The 13,325-nt window shown below is 37.9% G+C and overlaps 1 protein-coding gene across 1 annotated transcript in view; it reads right to left on the minus strand.

Moving 5' to 3' along the window:
- LOC121472133 (intraflagellar transport associated protein) overlaps positions 1-13,325 on the minus strand; it is a 63,516-nt gene that overhangs the window by 47,551 nt on the left and 2,640 nt on the right. The window lies entirely within an intron of this gene.

Below are 13,325 nucleotides of genomic sequence, written 5' to 3' on the forward strand. Positions count from 1 at the left end.
GGAGGCTTCCATCTCCTATCACCACAGAGAGCTCATCATAATTTCTCCGTGCTGCCTCTGCACTGGGTCCACGTTACACACCGATCATATTGTAGCTGTGTACATTCCTGTGTCCTATTAGACAGGAAGCCCATGAAAGGCGGGGCGGGGCCCATGTCCTTTCGTCTTTGGATCCCAAAATGTTTAACAGCCCAGGATGTGGCATACGGCTGGCAGCCAATCCAAATGAAGCTAAAATTACTCATCTGAGCGAGTATGGTAGTAAAATACTGCTAGATGCTGGCAAAACTCTCAGCTAAACTTGCCCAATTATTTCACCTGCGCCTTACATGACATGGCTTTTAAGTGCTTCCACCCTCCTGCTCAATCTACCTGGAGAAGATTTCACACTGCTGGCATCCCTTTAAAATATGCCATCCAGAAATGAAGCCAAGGCTCCAGATATGGTCTGGATCCAGTGAGTTCCAAATACTGCACTCCTGCTATGTAGCTGAAGTGCAGCCACATTGCTGGTAGCCTCTTCACACACATTGTCACTTCATTTAGCCTACTGCTAAATGCCTGTCAGCTAAGACACAATGCCTCAATCCTTGAAGTCTGAACTTTGTTTTTCCCTTGTGATCTTTCATCTTGTTAAATTCCATTCATTCTGTACGAAATATCATTCCTGCATAGCTTTGAGAAATTCACTATCTACAGAAAGCAGAAGAGTAATCACTGCCTAAGTAGTCAGAATAATTCGTGGGGGATAATAAAAAGAAGCAGGTTCTCCAATAGCCTACAGCAGGAAGAGAAAGCACCAAGCTTCTATTTTTCCAAAACAAGAGTAAAATTTTGTTATCTGTTATTAACTTTATTTGTTTGGTATTTACCAAAGGTTCGGAAAGACACAAAAATGATGCCCAACCTCATTTGGGGGCAAGACCTGATCTGAATTGACAGGGAAGTACTTATGGCTTTTATTTATTCTACTCAGTGTGACTACTCATACGTTTCCCTGAAGAATTATTAACGGGCTTGCTCTTGAGGTGCTTTCCCAGACCCCACTGGAGATTTTGTGTCACCCCACTAGAGATTTTGTGTCATACATGGCATTATCCTGGGTTACCTTTCTAAACTCCAAAAAATTCTGAATTCTGAAACACATCTGACCCTAAGGGTTTGTAATAAGGAACCAGTGAATCTACACACAGCTCACAGGATCGCTATGAGGATCAAATGGGCACACGCAGCCCCACAGAAGTGTTAGCTGCGATGATCATGACGGTAACAGATCAGCCTTAGTTATTCTGTCCTTTGCCTACACAAAGACCTGCTTTGACTGCGACCCCTCGGACTCTGAAGGCACTGATGTCACCTAAAGATAAACAAGATAACCCCTCATGCTTTACACCCCCAGATAAAACACGGTGTTGGAGAAGACCAAGAACCACAAGAAATAAAATAGAACTAAAATGAGTATTTTAAATGTAGCTGTATATGAACTCAAAATGAGGGAAACTGTTTCAAATTATTTGTACCTGAAAATTAAATATAGGAAGAAGCATCAGTTAGGGTTTATGCAAATTTACCTGTAACACTGCCAGGCTTCAGCAAGCCAAAGTTTAATAAATTATGCTGCAGTTGCTAGATAAAAAAAAATAATAAATAAATTTGAAGGTGGCTATTATTTCACTGTCAGTAGGGCATGTACTTAATTACTAGAATGTTAATGTCAATCTGCTTTTCCCGAATTGGACCCCAGCAAAATTCCAACTCTGGATGACATCAATCTCTTCCTCAAACCATCTTGGGTAATCTACTTCGGCGAGCAAATACCAAACAGAAGCAGCCAGGTTGTGTTACATTGCTGTAAATGTCTCCTTGTGGATGCTTTAAAAGTGATAATAGAAATTCTTTCAAACTTCCTTTCCAATTCTCAAAGTGGTATATTTTGAGGTTTTAGCCTTAACACGTCGTAGTTTTACCAAAGGGAAATAATTAACAGTCTTTGACAGCAAGGATTCAACCTCCTTCGAGGTTTAATTTTATTCATGTGGTGATCACAATACAGAAGAGGTAGTGTTTCTATTGACTTTTTATGAAGACTTCTGGAAAATCCAGTTTCATAAACTGTCATTATTTAAAGAGTTTAACAAATACCCACCTTCAAATTCAGAACTTTCCTTATCTACAAAAATACATAACCTAATGCTAAAAGTCCCCAGGGACTGACGGAGCAGATAATCATTTACCAGACAGTCAAGCGGTTTATGCAAATCCTAGTGGTTTTCTAGAAGGAAGCGATACTTTTTCAGTTGCCATTCACATGTTTGTGTTTTTTATCATGAAGTATTTTTCTAAATAAAAAAAAAGGGAGAGAGAGAGAGACACTTGCCCATAACAGGGTTCTTTGTTTTGGTTTGGTTGGTTTTTAAGTTTTAAGGCTTACAGCAGCACCCGGCTAGCTCCATCAGTAGAGCATGAGACTCTTAAGGCTTAGAGACCCCACATAAAAGACCCAGAACATGCTGTGATGATAAATATATGTATAGAAAATATTGGCCAGTAAATCCCACACAACACTTTGAATATCACAGTTTCTAGGAGGGAACACAGGGAGGGAGTGTCTTCCTCTGCCTGGACTACTAAATTTCACAGGAAGACCACAGGCTTGGTTCTCTTCCTCTCCAGTCACTGAGAGGTGGAGAGAAAAATCACATAATCTTCCTGGGGTCCTGTTTTCTACTACCAAATAATGAAACTAACAATCACTCAAGCCAGTTGGTGTTCTGTGCTCTCTGAAAGGACGTTTTTATGAAATATTGCATGTGGAACTATCACCATTGGTTTAGCACATCTTGGACGTTTATCTTCAGATCTCTGCCTAACACAACCTACCTAAACACAATACAATTTCAGAGGCAAAGAGTGGTTAAGTCTTTGGAAACAAAGCGCCAATGAGGTAGTCTCCTCCTAATGTGTGTAACCTTTTAACAGCACAGAGAGTTGTGTGTTGGCAAAAAAAGGGGGTTGTCTTTTTTAAGCTGTGAGGTTTACTGATAATATTCTAAAATAATAAATAATAACACATTTTTAAAGAGTCTGTCAAAATCCACTTTCTCAAATTTCATAGTTCTGCTCAACAAGAATCTCCTGCTATGCTGGCTGGTAAGATGGAATATTATCAAAAGAATTCACCTTGCCTACGGAAATGAAGCCATCAACCTTGGTATCTCACAGGTTGGGTCTTCTTTTATATTTTGGAAAATGGGCAAATTTCTAAAAGACCAAATTATACATCAAGTGTACAGATTTATATATGTGATAGAAGAGACCTGGTTTCCTCTCCCTTGACTGAACTACACCTATTTTGCATCCTCTAATATTTTTCGTGTCTTTTAGATCATATTAAAGAGAGAGAAAGAAATCCAATGACTGGAAGTGTCACAGATTCTCAGGGTTGACAGAAACCTGAAGGTCATTGGTCATCTAGTCCAGTGATAAAGAATAAATGAATAAATCTGGGAAGGAAACTTTAGGTAGGGTTTTTACCAAGTAATGACTATTGATGAGGAGCAGTATTGTGGTTCTCATATCAAAAGTAGTAAATGGCATGCTTCTCATTATGAATTTTAAGGCATCCAAGAAGTCAGCAAGAAATTAAGGGAAAGGCAGCAATCCCACCCAGTTGGGTATACCTAGACCTCCAACTACACTTTGTACCCCAGTAACATACAAAACACCTTGAGGTGAAGCAAGGCAAAGCATGTGTGTTATGCACATGTATGTGTGTACAGTAACTCCTTTACTGTGTTTTATCAGGGTAAGATAAAAAACAATTCTAGCATCAAAGAATATGCTGCACTTCAAGTTCTGTTTCTCCTAACAAACCTTTCCTAACACTTGAAGGTACAGAATTCTTCATTATCACCAAAATGTTGATAGCATATAGACCTCTATAGAAAGACTTCCCCAGGACGCCTGAGTGGCTCAGTTGGTTAAGTGTCCAACTCTTGATTTTGGCTCAGGTCATGATCTCAGGGCTCTCTGCATCGGGCTCCGTGATGGGCATGAAGCCTGCTTAGGATTCTCTCTCTCCTGTTCCCTCCACCCTTCTACACCCCCTTTCTTCCCCTGCTCTCTCTCCCTCCCTCTCTAGGAAAAAACAAAAACAAAAAAACACTTCCTTTAGGTACACTTCTGCAGTGAATTTTAAAGGACGCATTTGGGAGTTGGGAAAAGCTTGGGGATTACTACTGACTACAAAGCTTCAGAAGGAAGAAGCAGTCATCCATGCAAAGGTCTTAGTATAGAAGCCATGTCTCTGCTATATTTTTTTTTTTTTTGGTTGACAAAAATCTCACCATGAGGAAAAGAGAAAAAGAAGACACCCATATTAAAAACTGCATCTAATAAAAAATGTGGGCTAAGTACCTGCTTACCATAAACACAGATACCACAAAAGCTGCCTGAACAGAAACAGATCTAGTTCCTCTCCTAAAGATGATTATAATCTACGCATTCTATACAAGACTCCATTTTTGGAACAAGAATGGCTCTGATGACTCATATGGTTATTATTTTTAAATTAGAGCCATATGGAATGGAGTGGAAGTATTTTTAAATGAAGGCAGTAATAGGAGTAAGAACAATAAAAACATAACTCAAAATAGTGAATTTTATAAAAGAAGTACAAAAAAATATAAACAATCTTTAGGACATAGGACTAGGCCAAGAGTTCTTAGACTTGACACCAAAAGCATGATCTAGAAGAAGAAAAAGTGATAAACCACATCAAAATTCAAAACTTTGTTCTGTGAAAGATCTTACTAAGATGAAAAGACAAATCACAGGCTGGGAGAAAATGTTTATAAATTATACATACAACACAGAACCAGCACATAAAACATATAAAAAAAAAAAACTCTTAAAACCCAATATTAAAGAAAAATCCAATTAAAAAAAAAAAAAAAACTAAAGGCATGCACAGACATTTCACCAAAGACGTGAATGACATATAATCTCATAAAAAGGTATTTACTATCATTAGCCATTAAAGAAATATAAATTAGGGATGCCTGGGTGGCTCAGTGGTTGAGTGTCTGCCTTCGGCTCAGGGTGTGATCCTGGAGTCCTGGGATCAAGCCCCACATCAGGCTCCCTGCATGAAGCCTGCTTCTCCCTCTGCCTGTGTCTCTGCCTCTCTCTGTGTGTCTCTCATGAATAAATAAAACCTTAAAAAAAAAAGAAAAAAGAAAGAAAGAAAGAAATCTAAATTAAAACCACAATGAGCTATCAGTACATACTCCTCGGAATGGGTGAGAAGAATCATCAGAAAAATTGTGAGAACACAAAATGCTGGCAAGGAGGCAGAACTGGCTAACTCATTCACTGCTGTCATTCAGTCACTCTGGACAATGGTTGGCATTTCTTTCCAAAACTGAAAACGGACTTACCATACAAACTAACAATTGCACTCTTGGGTATTCCTCCCAGAGAAATAAAGTCTTATTCCCATGCAAGCACTTGTATGTGAATGTTCATAGCAGCTTTATTTGTTAACAGCCAAAAAGGGGACAACTATCCAAAAGTCCTTTAATAGGTGAATAGTAAAGCAAACCATGGTACATTCATACCATGGAATACTATTCAGCAATAAAAAGGAACAAACTATTAATTTATGCAACAGTTTGGATGAATCTCAAAGAAATTGTGCTTAGTGAAGAAAGCCAATCACAAAAGGCTACACTGCATGATTCCACTTATGTAACATTCATGAAACAACATAATTATGGAGCTAGAGAACAGACTACTTGGGAATTGGGCTGGGGAAGGGGATGGATGCGAATATAAATAGGGTAGCATGAGTCCTGTAGCCGTGGTGCAGCTGAGTATCTTGACTGTGGCAGTGGTTATACAAGGCTACACATGTGATATAGTTGAACTACACACACACACACACACACACACACACACACACAAATTAGTGTATATATAACTGGTAAAATCTGAATATGTTCTATGGATTGCACCAATATCAGTTTCCAGATTTTTATATTATACTACAGATATACAAGATGCTAACACTGCAAAAGGCTGAAGCAAGGTGTGCATAAAATCGCTGTACATTTTTTTTTGCAACATTATGTGAATTTATCCTGTGATCTGTAATTATTTCAAAGTTAAAAGTTTGGAAGGAGGGGAAGAAGGGCAGGGAAAAAAGGCTAAGCCAATTAAGGCAAAAAAAAAAAAAAGATTTAGGAAAAGAAAATCATCACTAAAAGTTTACCAAGAATGTTGGAATGTATGTTGTTTTCCCCCTGTAGAAAGCTCTGGGGGGATGGGAATAACACTAATCTATAAAATTACATGTTTAAGCAGAAACTTTCCTCTTGAAAAATTTGCTTCCCTTTCCTGCTCATCCATCCAAGATGGATGTAATGAGGTTTCTTGAGGCTATCATTCATTAAGCCTTGCTGTTCATCAGCAGATTGTATAAAATCAATTTTATTTACCCAAAATATACTCTTCCTTCAAGCTGTTTAAGTCAATCCAGAAATGTCTGCATTGACTCACTGAGGCAGGTCAACTGAGTATTGGACTATTCTCAATTACGCAGTTATCAATTCCATTAAACAAGGAAAAATGCAGTTATCTATTCAAACTTCCTCTACCCTAAAAACAAAAACAAAAAAACTTCTCACTCACTCACTCCCTATTGTTTTGTTAAAAAGCAGATTACCAGTAAACATGGAATCTGAAGGATATACCATAAGACAAATTTCAGAAAATCTACTGTTTTGGATATCAGAAAGACTTCTTTTTCACTACCACTTTTGTTTATTCCCTTTCTTAAAAAAAAGATCAAGTTATGGGTAATCACCAAGTAAATACCCTACCTTCATCCCCTAATAAAGCTCCTACAAGCACATGAGCTCTAGACCAGCACATTTATCAAGAAAAATGTCCACTACACGTATTTCAACCACATTCAAAACTGATCTCCTATCTTCAGAAATGTAATCAATGACATCGGTGAGTTATGAATGATAACAGTAAATCTTTCACTGAACACTTTTTTCAAGGACCCTGGTAAAGCTGCAAATCCAGCAGAGGCAGTAGAGTGTCTGAGTCAACTTTATAGCTCTATAATCATGCAATAATATTCAATCATTTCAACTGAGCTAAAACTGTAATCCCACTTTCACGTGGGAGGCAATGTCCCATTAATGCTTATGCTTTCTCTACTACATAACAATTGTAACACGAAAGGCATCCACTCTTAATTAAAGTTATCCCTTCTCTCCAGCTTCCTGAGCCTGTCACGGCACTTTTACAATACCAGAAAGCTTGCTTTAAAGCAAAAGCCACACAGCTAGTTAGGAGCAGGTGTAGACAAACCCAACTAAATCAACTCTGCTTACAGAAATTCATTTCTAAGTGTTCCAAATGCCAGATCTTGCTAATAAAATCGACCTTTTCATTTGACATTCTCTTAAAAGATTTTAGAGATACATTTCCCAACTATTTTTTATTCTAAATTCCCATGACTGTAGAATAAGTGTGCTTCAATACTTTCCCAGCTCCCAACTAATCTCAGCATTTTACTCACAATTTTGCCTCAGTGTACACAACATAAAACACATCAACAAGGCTTCTACATCCAAAGATAGTAACTAAGAAACACAAAATCACTCCTTCTCTAAAAATAAGATTTTTTGAAGTGAATTTTTTCTAGTACAACACCTCTGAAATTTTTCTCCACTTTATTTTACAGCGAAGAGTCCACCTTAAATCACAGAACAATGAAACACACAGGAAAAATACCAGTCATTCCAGGCAGGAGGCCATATTTAATTAATTGCCCTAAATAAAAAGTGACAAGTCACTTGTCATGTTCTTGACAATCCATCATGCTAACTGCAGATTGCTTCCTCCTGTGTATTTCCTTTTCCTTCCTCTTTTCTCTTCTTTGCCAGTTTCAGTTGTGGCTCCTAGTATGGGATTTACTCAACAACAAGTCAAGTATCTCCTTTTCCTATGCTATTTATATTATTTCCTTAAAAATCAGCCACTTATTTCAAAAGTAAAAATTGTCTATTCTGATCGGGGTGCTACAAAAAGTTGTTCCTGACCTTATCCCTAACACTTATTAATTCATTGCGCAAAGCGTAGTTTCTCCATTTATAAAACGGGGATGGAAATGCTTGAGGGGCTCTCTGCACTTCTCGAAAAACAGTTATGGATTCACACAAGAGTGCTTCTCCCCCGCCTTTCAACCCACCCTATACACCCCTGCAGCTGTGTTACCCTTGTCACGTGGGTTAACTTTTCTGACCTTAGGCTGTTTGAATGTAAAGCTAAAGGGACTGGATTTGAAGCTGTCTTCCATCGCTGGCATTCTGTTTTTCTCCAATTATGCTTCCTAATTGTTCAATTACTATGTCAGAACAGCCTGTTACTTTTATCTCCCTGCTATGAAATAAAAATTATTTTCTTCTGTAATTGCACTGACTTGCATTCTTTAATTAGCCACTGTTTTTTGGATGTAAGGTGAGAGAAATCAATATATTTCAGAAGTTTGAATTTGATTCTGCCTCAAAGTTTAAGAATGGGCTGAGTAAGCCTTCAGAAACGATAAATACCCACCATTTGCTTCGACGTGGATGGAACTGGAGCGTATTTGCTGAGAGAAGTAAGTCAATCGGAGAAGGGCAATCATTATAGGGTCTCACACGGGGAATATAAAAAATAGTGAAAAGGATTATAGAGGAAAGGAGAGAAAATGAGTGGGAAAAATCAGAGAGGGTGACAAAGCATGAGAGTCTCCTAACTCTGGGAAACAGGGGGTAGAGGAAGGGGAGGTGGGCGTGCCCTGAGGGGGGCACTTGACAGGATGAGCCCTGGGGGTTGTGTTCGCAAATCGAACTCCAATAAAAAAAATATACAAAAAAGAAAAAAAAAAAAAAAGAATGGGCCGAGTAACCTATAATTATGATTTGATAATTATGATAATGATAATTATGATTTCTTGGTGAACTTGTAAGACTTTTTAAGGGTGAGGGTAAGCAGATGCCTGGGTGGCTCAGCAGTCGCAGTCTACCTTTGGGTCAGGGCGTGATCCCAGGGTCCCAGGATTGAGTCCCACATCGGGCTTCCTGCAGGGAGCCTGCTTCTCCCTCTGCCTGTGTCTCTCTCTCTTTCATGAATAAATAAATAAAATCTTAAAAAAAAAAAAAATAAGGGTGACGGTAAGAAGAATGTAAAGTTGCTTTGTCCAATACCATGTATGTTCCTTAAAGGCAAGACTTGTGTCTGTGATGATTTTTCTAATTCTCCACATGCCTCTATACATAGTAGATGCTCAGTAAATACTGTTTATTATTTCATATTTAGTTTCTATGCTGAGCACTTTAGTAGACTGGGATCTTGCTGCAAGCTCAATGCCCTCCTAATGGTGTGGCAAAGGCTGAGGGTTTTAAAACCCATATCCAAATGTGTGGTTAATTTCCAGCTGCTTCAAAAAACAACTAACCCATTCAGCAACTACTTGTTTGTTTTTTGATGTTAGTAAAATACAAAGGTGAAAATACTTGCCTAAACCTACCCATGGTTTCTCTGCTATATTTCTTATTTTGTATTTAATGTGGAGATAACCAATGTGTCAACTTCATGAGAGCTGTCATTTTATGATGCTGGAATTTCAAGTACTATAATCATTATATGACACCATAAACAGTATTGGAAATAATCCAATACTCTTTTGCAGACAAAGAAAAAAAAAATCATCATGGAAGTTACCAGAAGAGATGATGATGCTTTTTTGAAGGATGGACCAACACTTCAAATGATGAAAACCAGTCAAACAACTGAGCTACTCATCAGTTTTTAAAAAGTCAGCTCTAAAAATATATCCTAAAATTTTGCTAGGAATTAAAAGTCATTTGTAGATACATATTTACAGCATCATCATCATCAGACAAGATTTACTGAGTATACTCTTCTATGCCAAGCACTTTATATTCATTAATCCTTACAATAGGGCAGGTATCATCTCTGTTTTAGAGATAAGGAAACCGAAGCTCAGAAGGATCATTTAGCAAGCAAGTGGCAGACCTGAGACTCAAATTCAGACCTGTCTACCTTTGATCATGCGTTCTATCACCTAAGCCGCATGGAAACTGATTGACCAAATGGTAGATGGTCAGATAAATTAATTACATATACTTAATGGAATTTTAGGAAGTTATCAAAAATGATAAAGGTGGAAGTAAAATATACATTTCATAGCATATATGAAATGTTATATTAAAAAGATAAAAAAATCGTAATTCATTCTCATTATAACCAGGTAAAAGGTGTATATATTTGGATAAAACTGTAATAGAGCACAAATCAATAAAAAAATTCTATGATTAGGTGATGGGCTAATGAGTGGTATATATTTTTCCTGATGTAACTGTTTTGTTTTTTAAGATTTTATGTATTTATTCATGAGAGACACAGAGAGAAAGAGGCAGAGACACAAGCAGAGGGAGAAGCAGGCTCCATGGAGGGAGCCCGATGCGGGACTTGATCCTGGGACTCCAGGATCACACCCTGAGCCAAAAGCAGGTGCTAAACCACTGAGCAACCCAGGGATCCCTGATGTAACTGTCTTTAATGAATTGTTTTAAAATTAAATCAGCTACAGTAATCAAAACAGTATGCTATTAATGAAAGAATAGATAAACATATCAACAGAACACAACAGAGAGCACTGAAATAGATCCATATAAATACAATCAACTAATCTTTAACAAAGGAGCAAAGGCAATACAGTATAGCATAGTCTTTTCCACAAAGATTCTGGAACAACTGGATTTCTTCAGGTAAGAAATGAATCTAGCCACAAATTTTATACCCCTCGTAAGAATTAACTCAAATGGACCACAGACCTAAACAAAAAAATGCAAAACTAAAAAGTTCATAGTTCATGGGTATGGCAACGTGGATACAATACCAAAGGCACAATCCACAAAAGAAATAATTGGTAAGATGGACCTATTAAAATTAAAAACTTCTGCTCTGCAAAGACACTGACAAGGGAATAAAAAGAAAAGCCAAAGACTGGGAGAGAATATTTGCCAGAGACACATCTGATAAAGGACTGTTATCCAAAATATGCAAAGAACTCCTAAAATTCAACAATAAGAAAACAAACAACCTGATTAAAAAATGAGCTAAAGACTAAACAGACACTTGATCAAAGATGATAGACAGATGACCAAAAAAGAAAAGCACATGAAGAGATGCTCCACATCATATGTCATCAGGGAAATAGAAAATAAGACAAGGAGACAGCACGCTACCCAGCTATTAGAATGACCAGAATCCAGAACACGGACACCACCAAATGCTGGCAAGGATACGCAGCAACAGGAACTCTCATTCGTTGCTACGGGCACCGAGCACTTTACAGACATTATCTGACTTCATCTTTTTGCAACAATCTTTTGAGGTGACTACTTCTAGCATCCCCACTTCAGAGACAGAGAAACAGAGGCTTAGAGTTTAGGATGACTCCACTGGCAAATGGCAGAGCTGGCGAAGAAAACCAGGTCAGTTTGACTCCAAAGCCCGTTTTCTTAATCATTCTGCTGAACAATATTACACAGCAGCTCCTGATACAAAGTTGGTAGGAGGCCTCCAATAATTACAATGACTTCTGAGCTCTGCATTAAAGAAAATGAGACTGTTGAAGAACAATTCAAGATCAAAATGACTGGCACGTGTTAGTGGTCTCTGCCTTAGGAAAAGTAATGTTTCATTTGATTTGAACAGTATTATTTAAGTCACAGGAATTATATTCATTTTCTTCTACATTTTTTCTAAAATGTTTTTAATAAAGATAAGAATCAGGTGTTTCAGCCAGATGGTTCTTGTGGGGCTTGGTGGTTTTTTTTTTTGTTTTGTTTTGTTTTTTGTTTTTTGTTTTTTTTTTGGTCTTTACAAATAGTGGATTGTATTTCTATTGTTCACCAGTTAGGAAATAGTTAAATCTTGAGAGTATACCCAGGTGGATATCTCCCTCAACCATCTAAAGAAAAAAAAAAAAAAAACGGTCACAGCCGGTTACTCCCGTTAGATCAGTGTTCACTGCAACATCTGTAGGCACATATACACGCTCTCTTTACTGTGCGCCTTCTGCCTGCCACGGTCAGAGTGGGCAGTCAGTGAATCTTACCCAAGTGCTGACATTTACTACCTGGTTTAGCAGCAAAGATTCAGAGAGGGGTGAGCATCCCCTCTGGCCTTCAGGTAGGTCCAATACCTTCGTTTCTACCAAAGCTAAAAGATGGGCACCCACGTTTGTCAACGGTAAGGGAAGGATGATGCCCCACTTCAGGAGCGTGTTAGTTACAGATGGACTGGGTGTCCAGATGGGGAAGGGATGCCGTAAAATTTGGAAACTATGGGGCTTTCTGGTATCAGGCTGCTGCAAGGATTTAATTCCTGTGGCATGAGAACCCACGTGTTAATCTCAGTACGTAAATACTTCTCTGGCATTAAGTGTCAGGAAAAAGACCTAATCCTAGCTTCGGTGCCAGCAAAAAAATCAAATAATGTATGCCTCGAACCTGATTAGCTGTGCAAGATAGTGTTAATTCATGCACGAAACGATTGCAGCTACATGAGGTTACCTGCTATTTTGGAGCAATCAGGAAAACATGGGCAACACTGATCAGTAAGATTTAATGCCTCAGAGTACAGTACCTTTCTTTGGAAGGAAGAAAGAGTTAGTTCAGACACAAGAAACTACAAACCCAGACCCCACACCATTAGTCCCTCTTTTGATTCTCAACTATGCCCTAGCTTCACAGTGAATAAATGAAAACCTCCCTGCTGAGGAATGTTAGCATGGGGCTGGGAAAATTGTATAAATTTATTGGTCCTCTATTTCTGTCTGTTAAAAAGAATCTTTAATGTGTTGACTTTGAAACTTCCTTCAGCTGGAGAACAGTGTCTTCTTTTTCAAAAGCTGCCCTTTCTTATCCAGCCTATTTAAAGAAAGTAGATTATTTTAGTTCTAGTAGAACCTTCTAAAAACTCTTAAAAACCAAGATGCAACTAATATAGTCATATTAAAACCATGGAAACTATACAATTATCTACGGCCAGTGAAAACATTTAATAAAGCAAATTTCAAAAACTAAAAATACATATGGCAAAATAATTGTGAAGATGCTTTCAATGTTCCTGTTTATTCTTTAAATTCTAAGTCATCTGGTCACGGCTAAAATGGAGTATTCTAAAAATTAAACGCACAAATCCTTGAACTGTGTTACAAGAGGAGAGATAAT

The sequence above is a fragment of the Vulpes lagopus genome, chromosome 11 (genome assembly GCF_018345385.1).
Source record: "Vulpes lagopus strain Blue_001 chromosome 11, ASM1834538v1, whole genome shotgun sequence".
NCBI classification, from domain to species: domain Eukaryota; kingdom Metazoa; phylum Chordata; class Mammalia; order Carnivora; family Canidae; genus Vulpes; species Vulpes lagopus.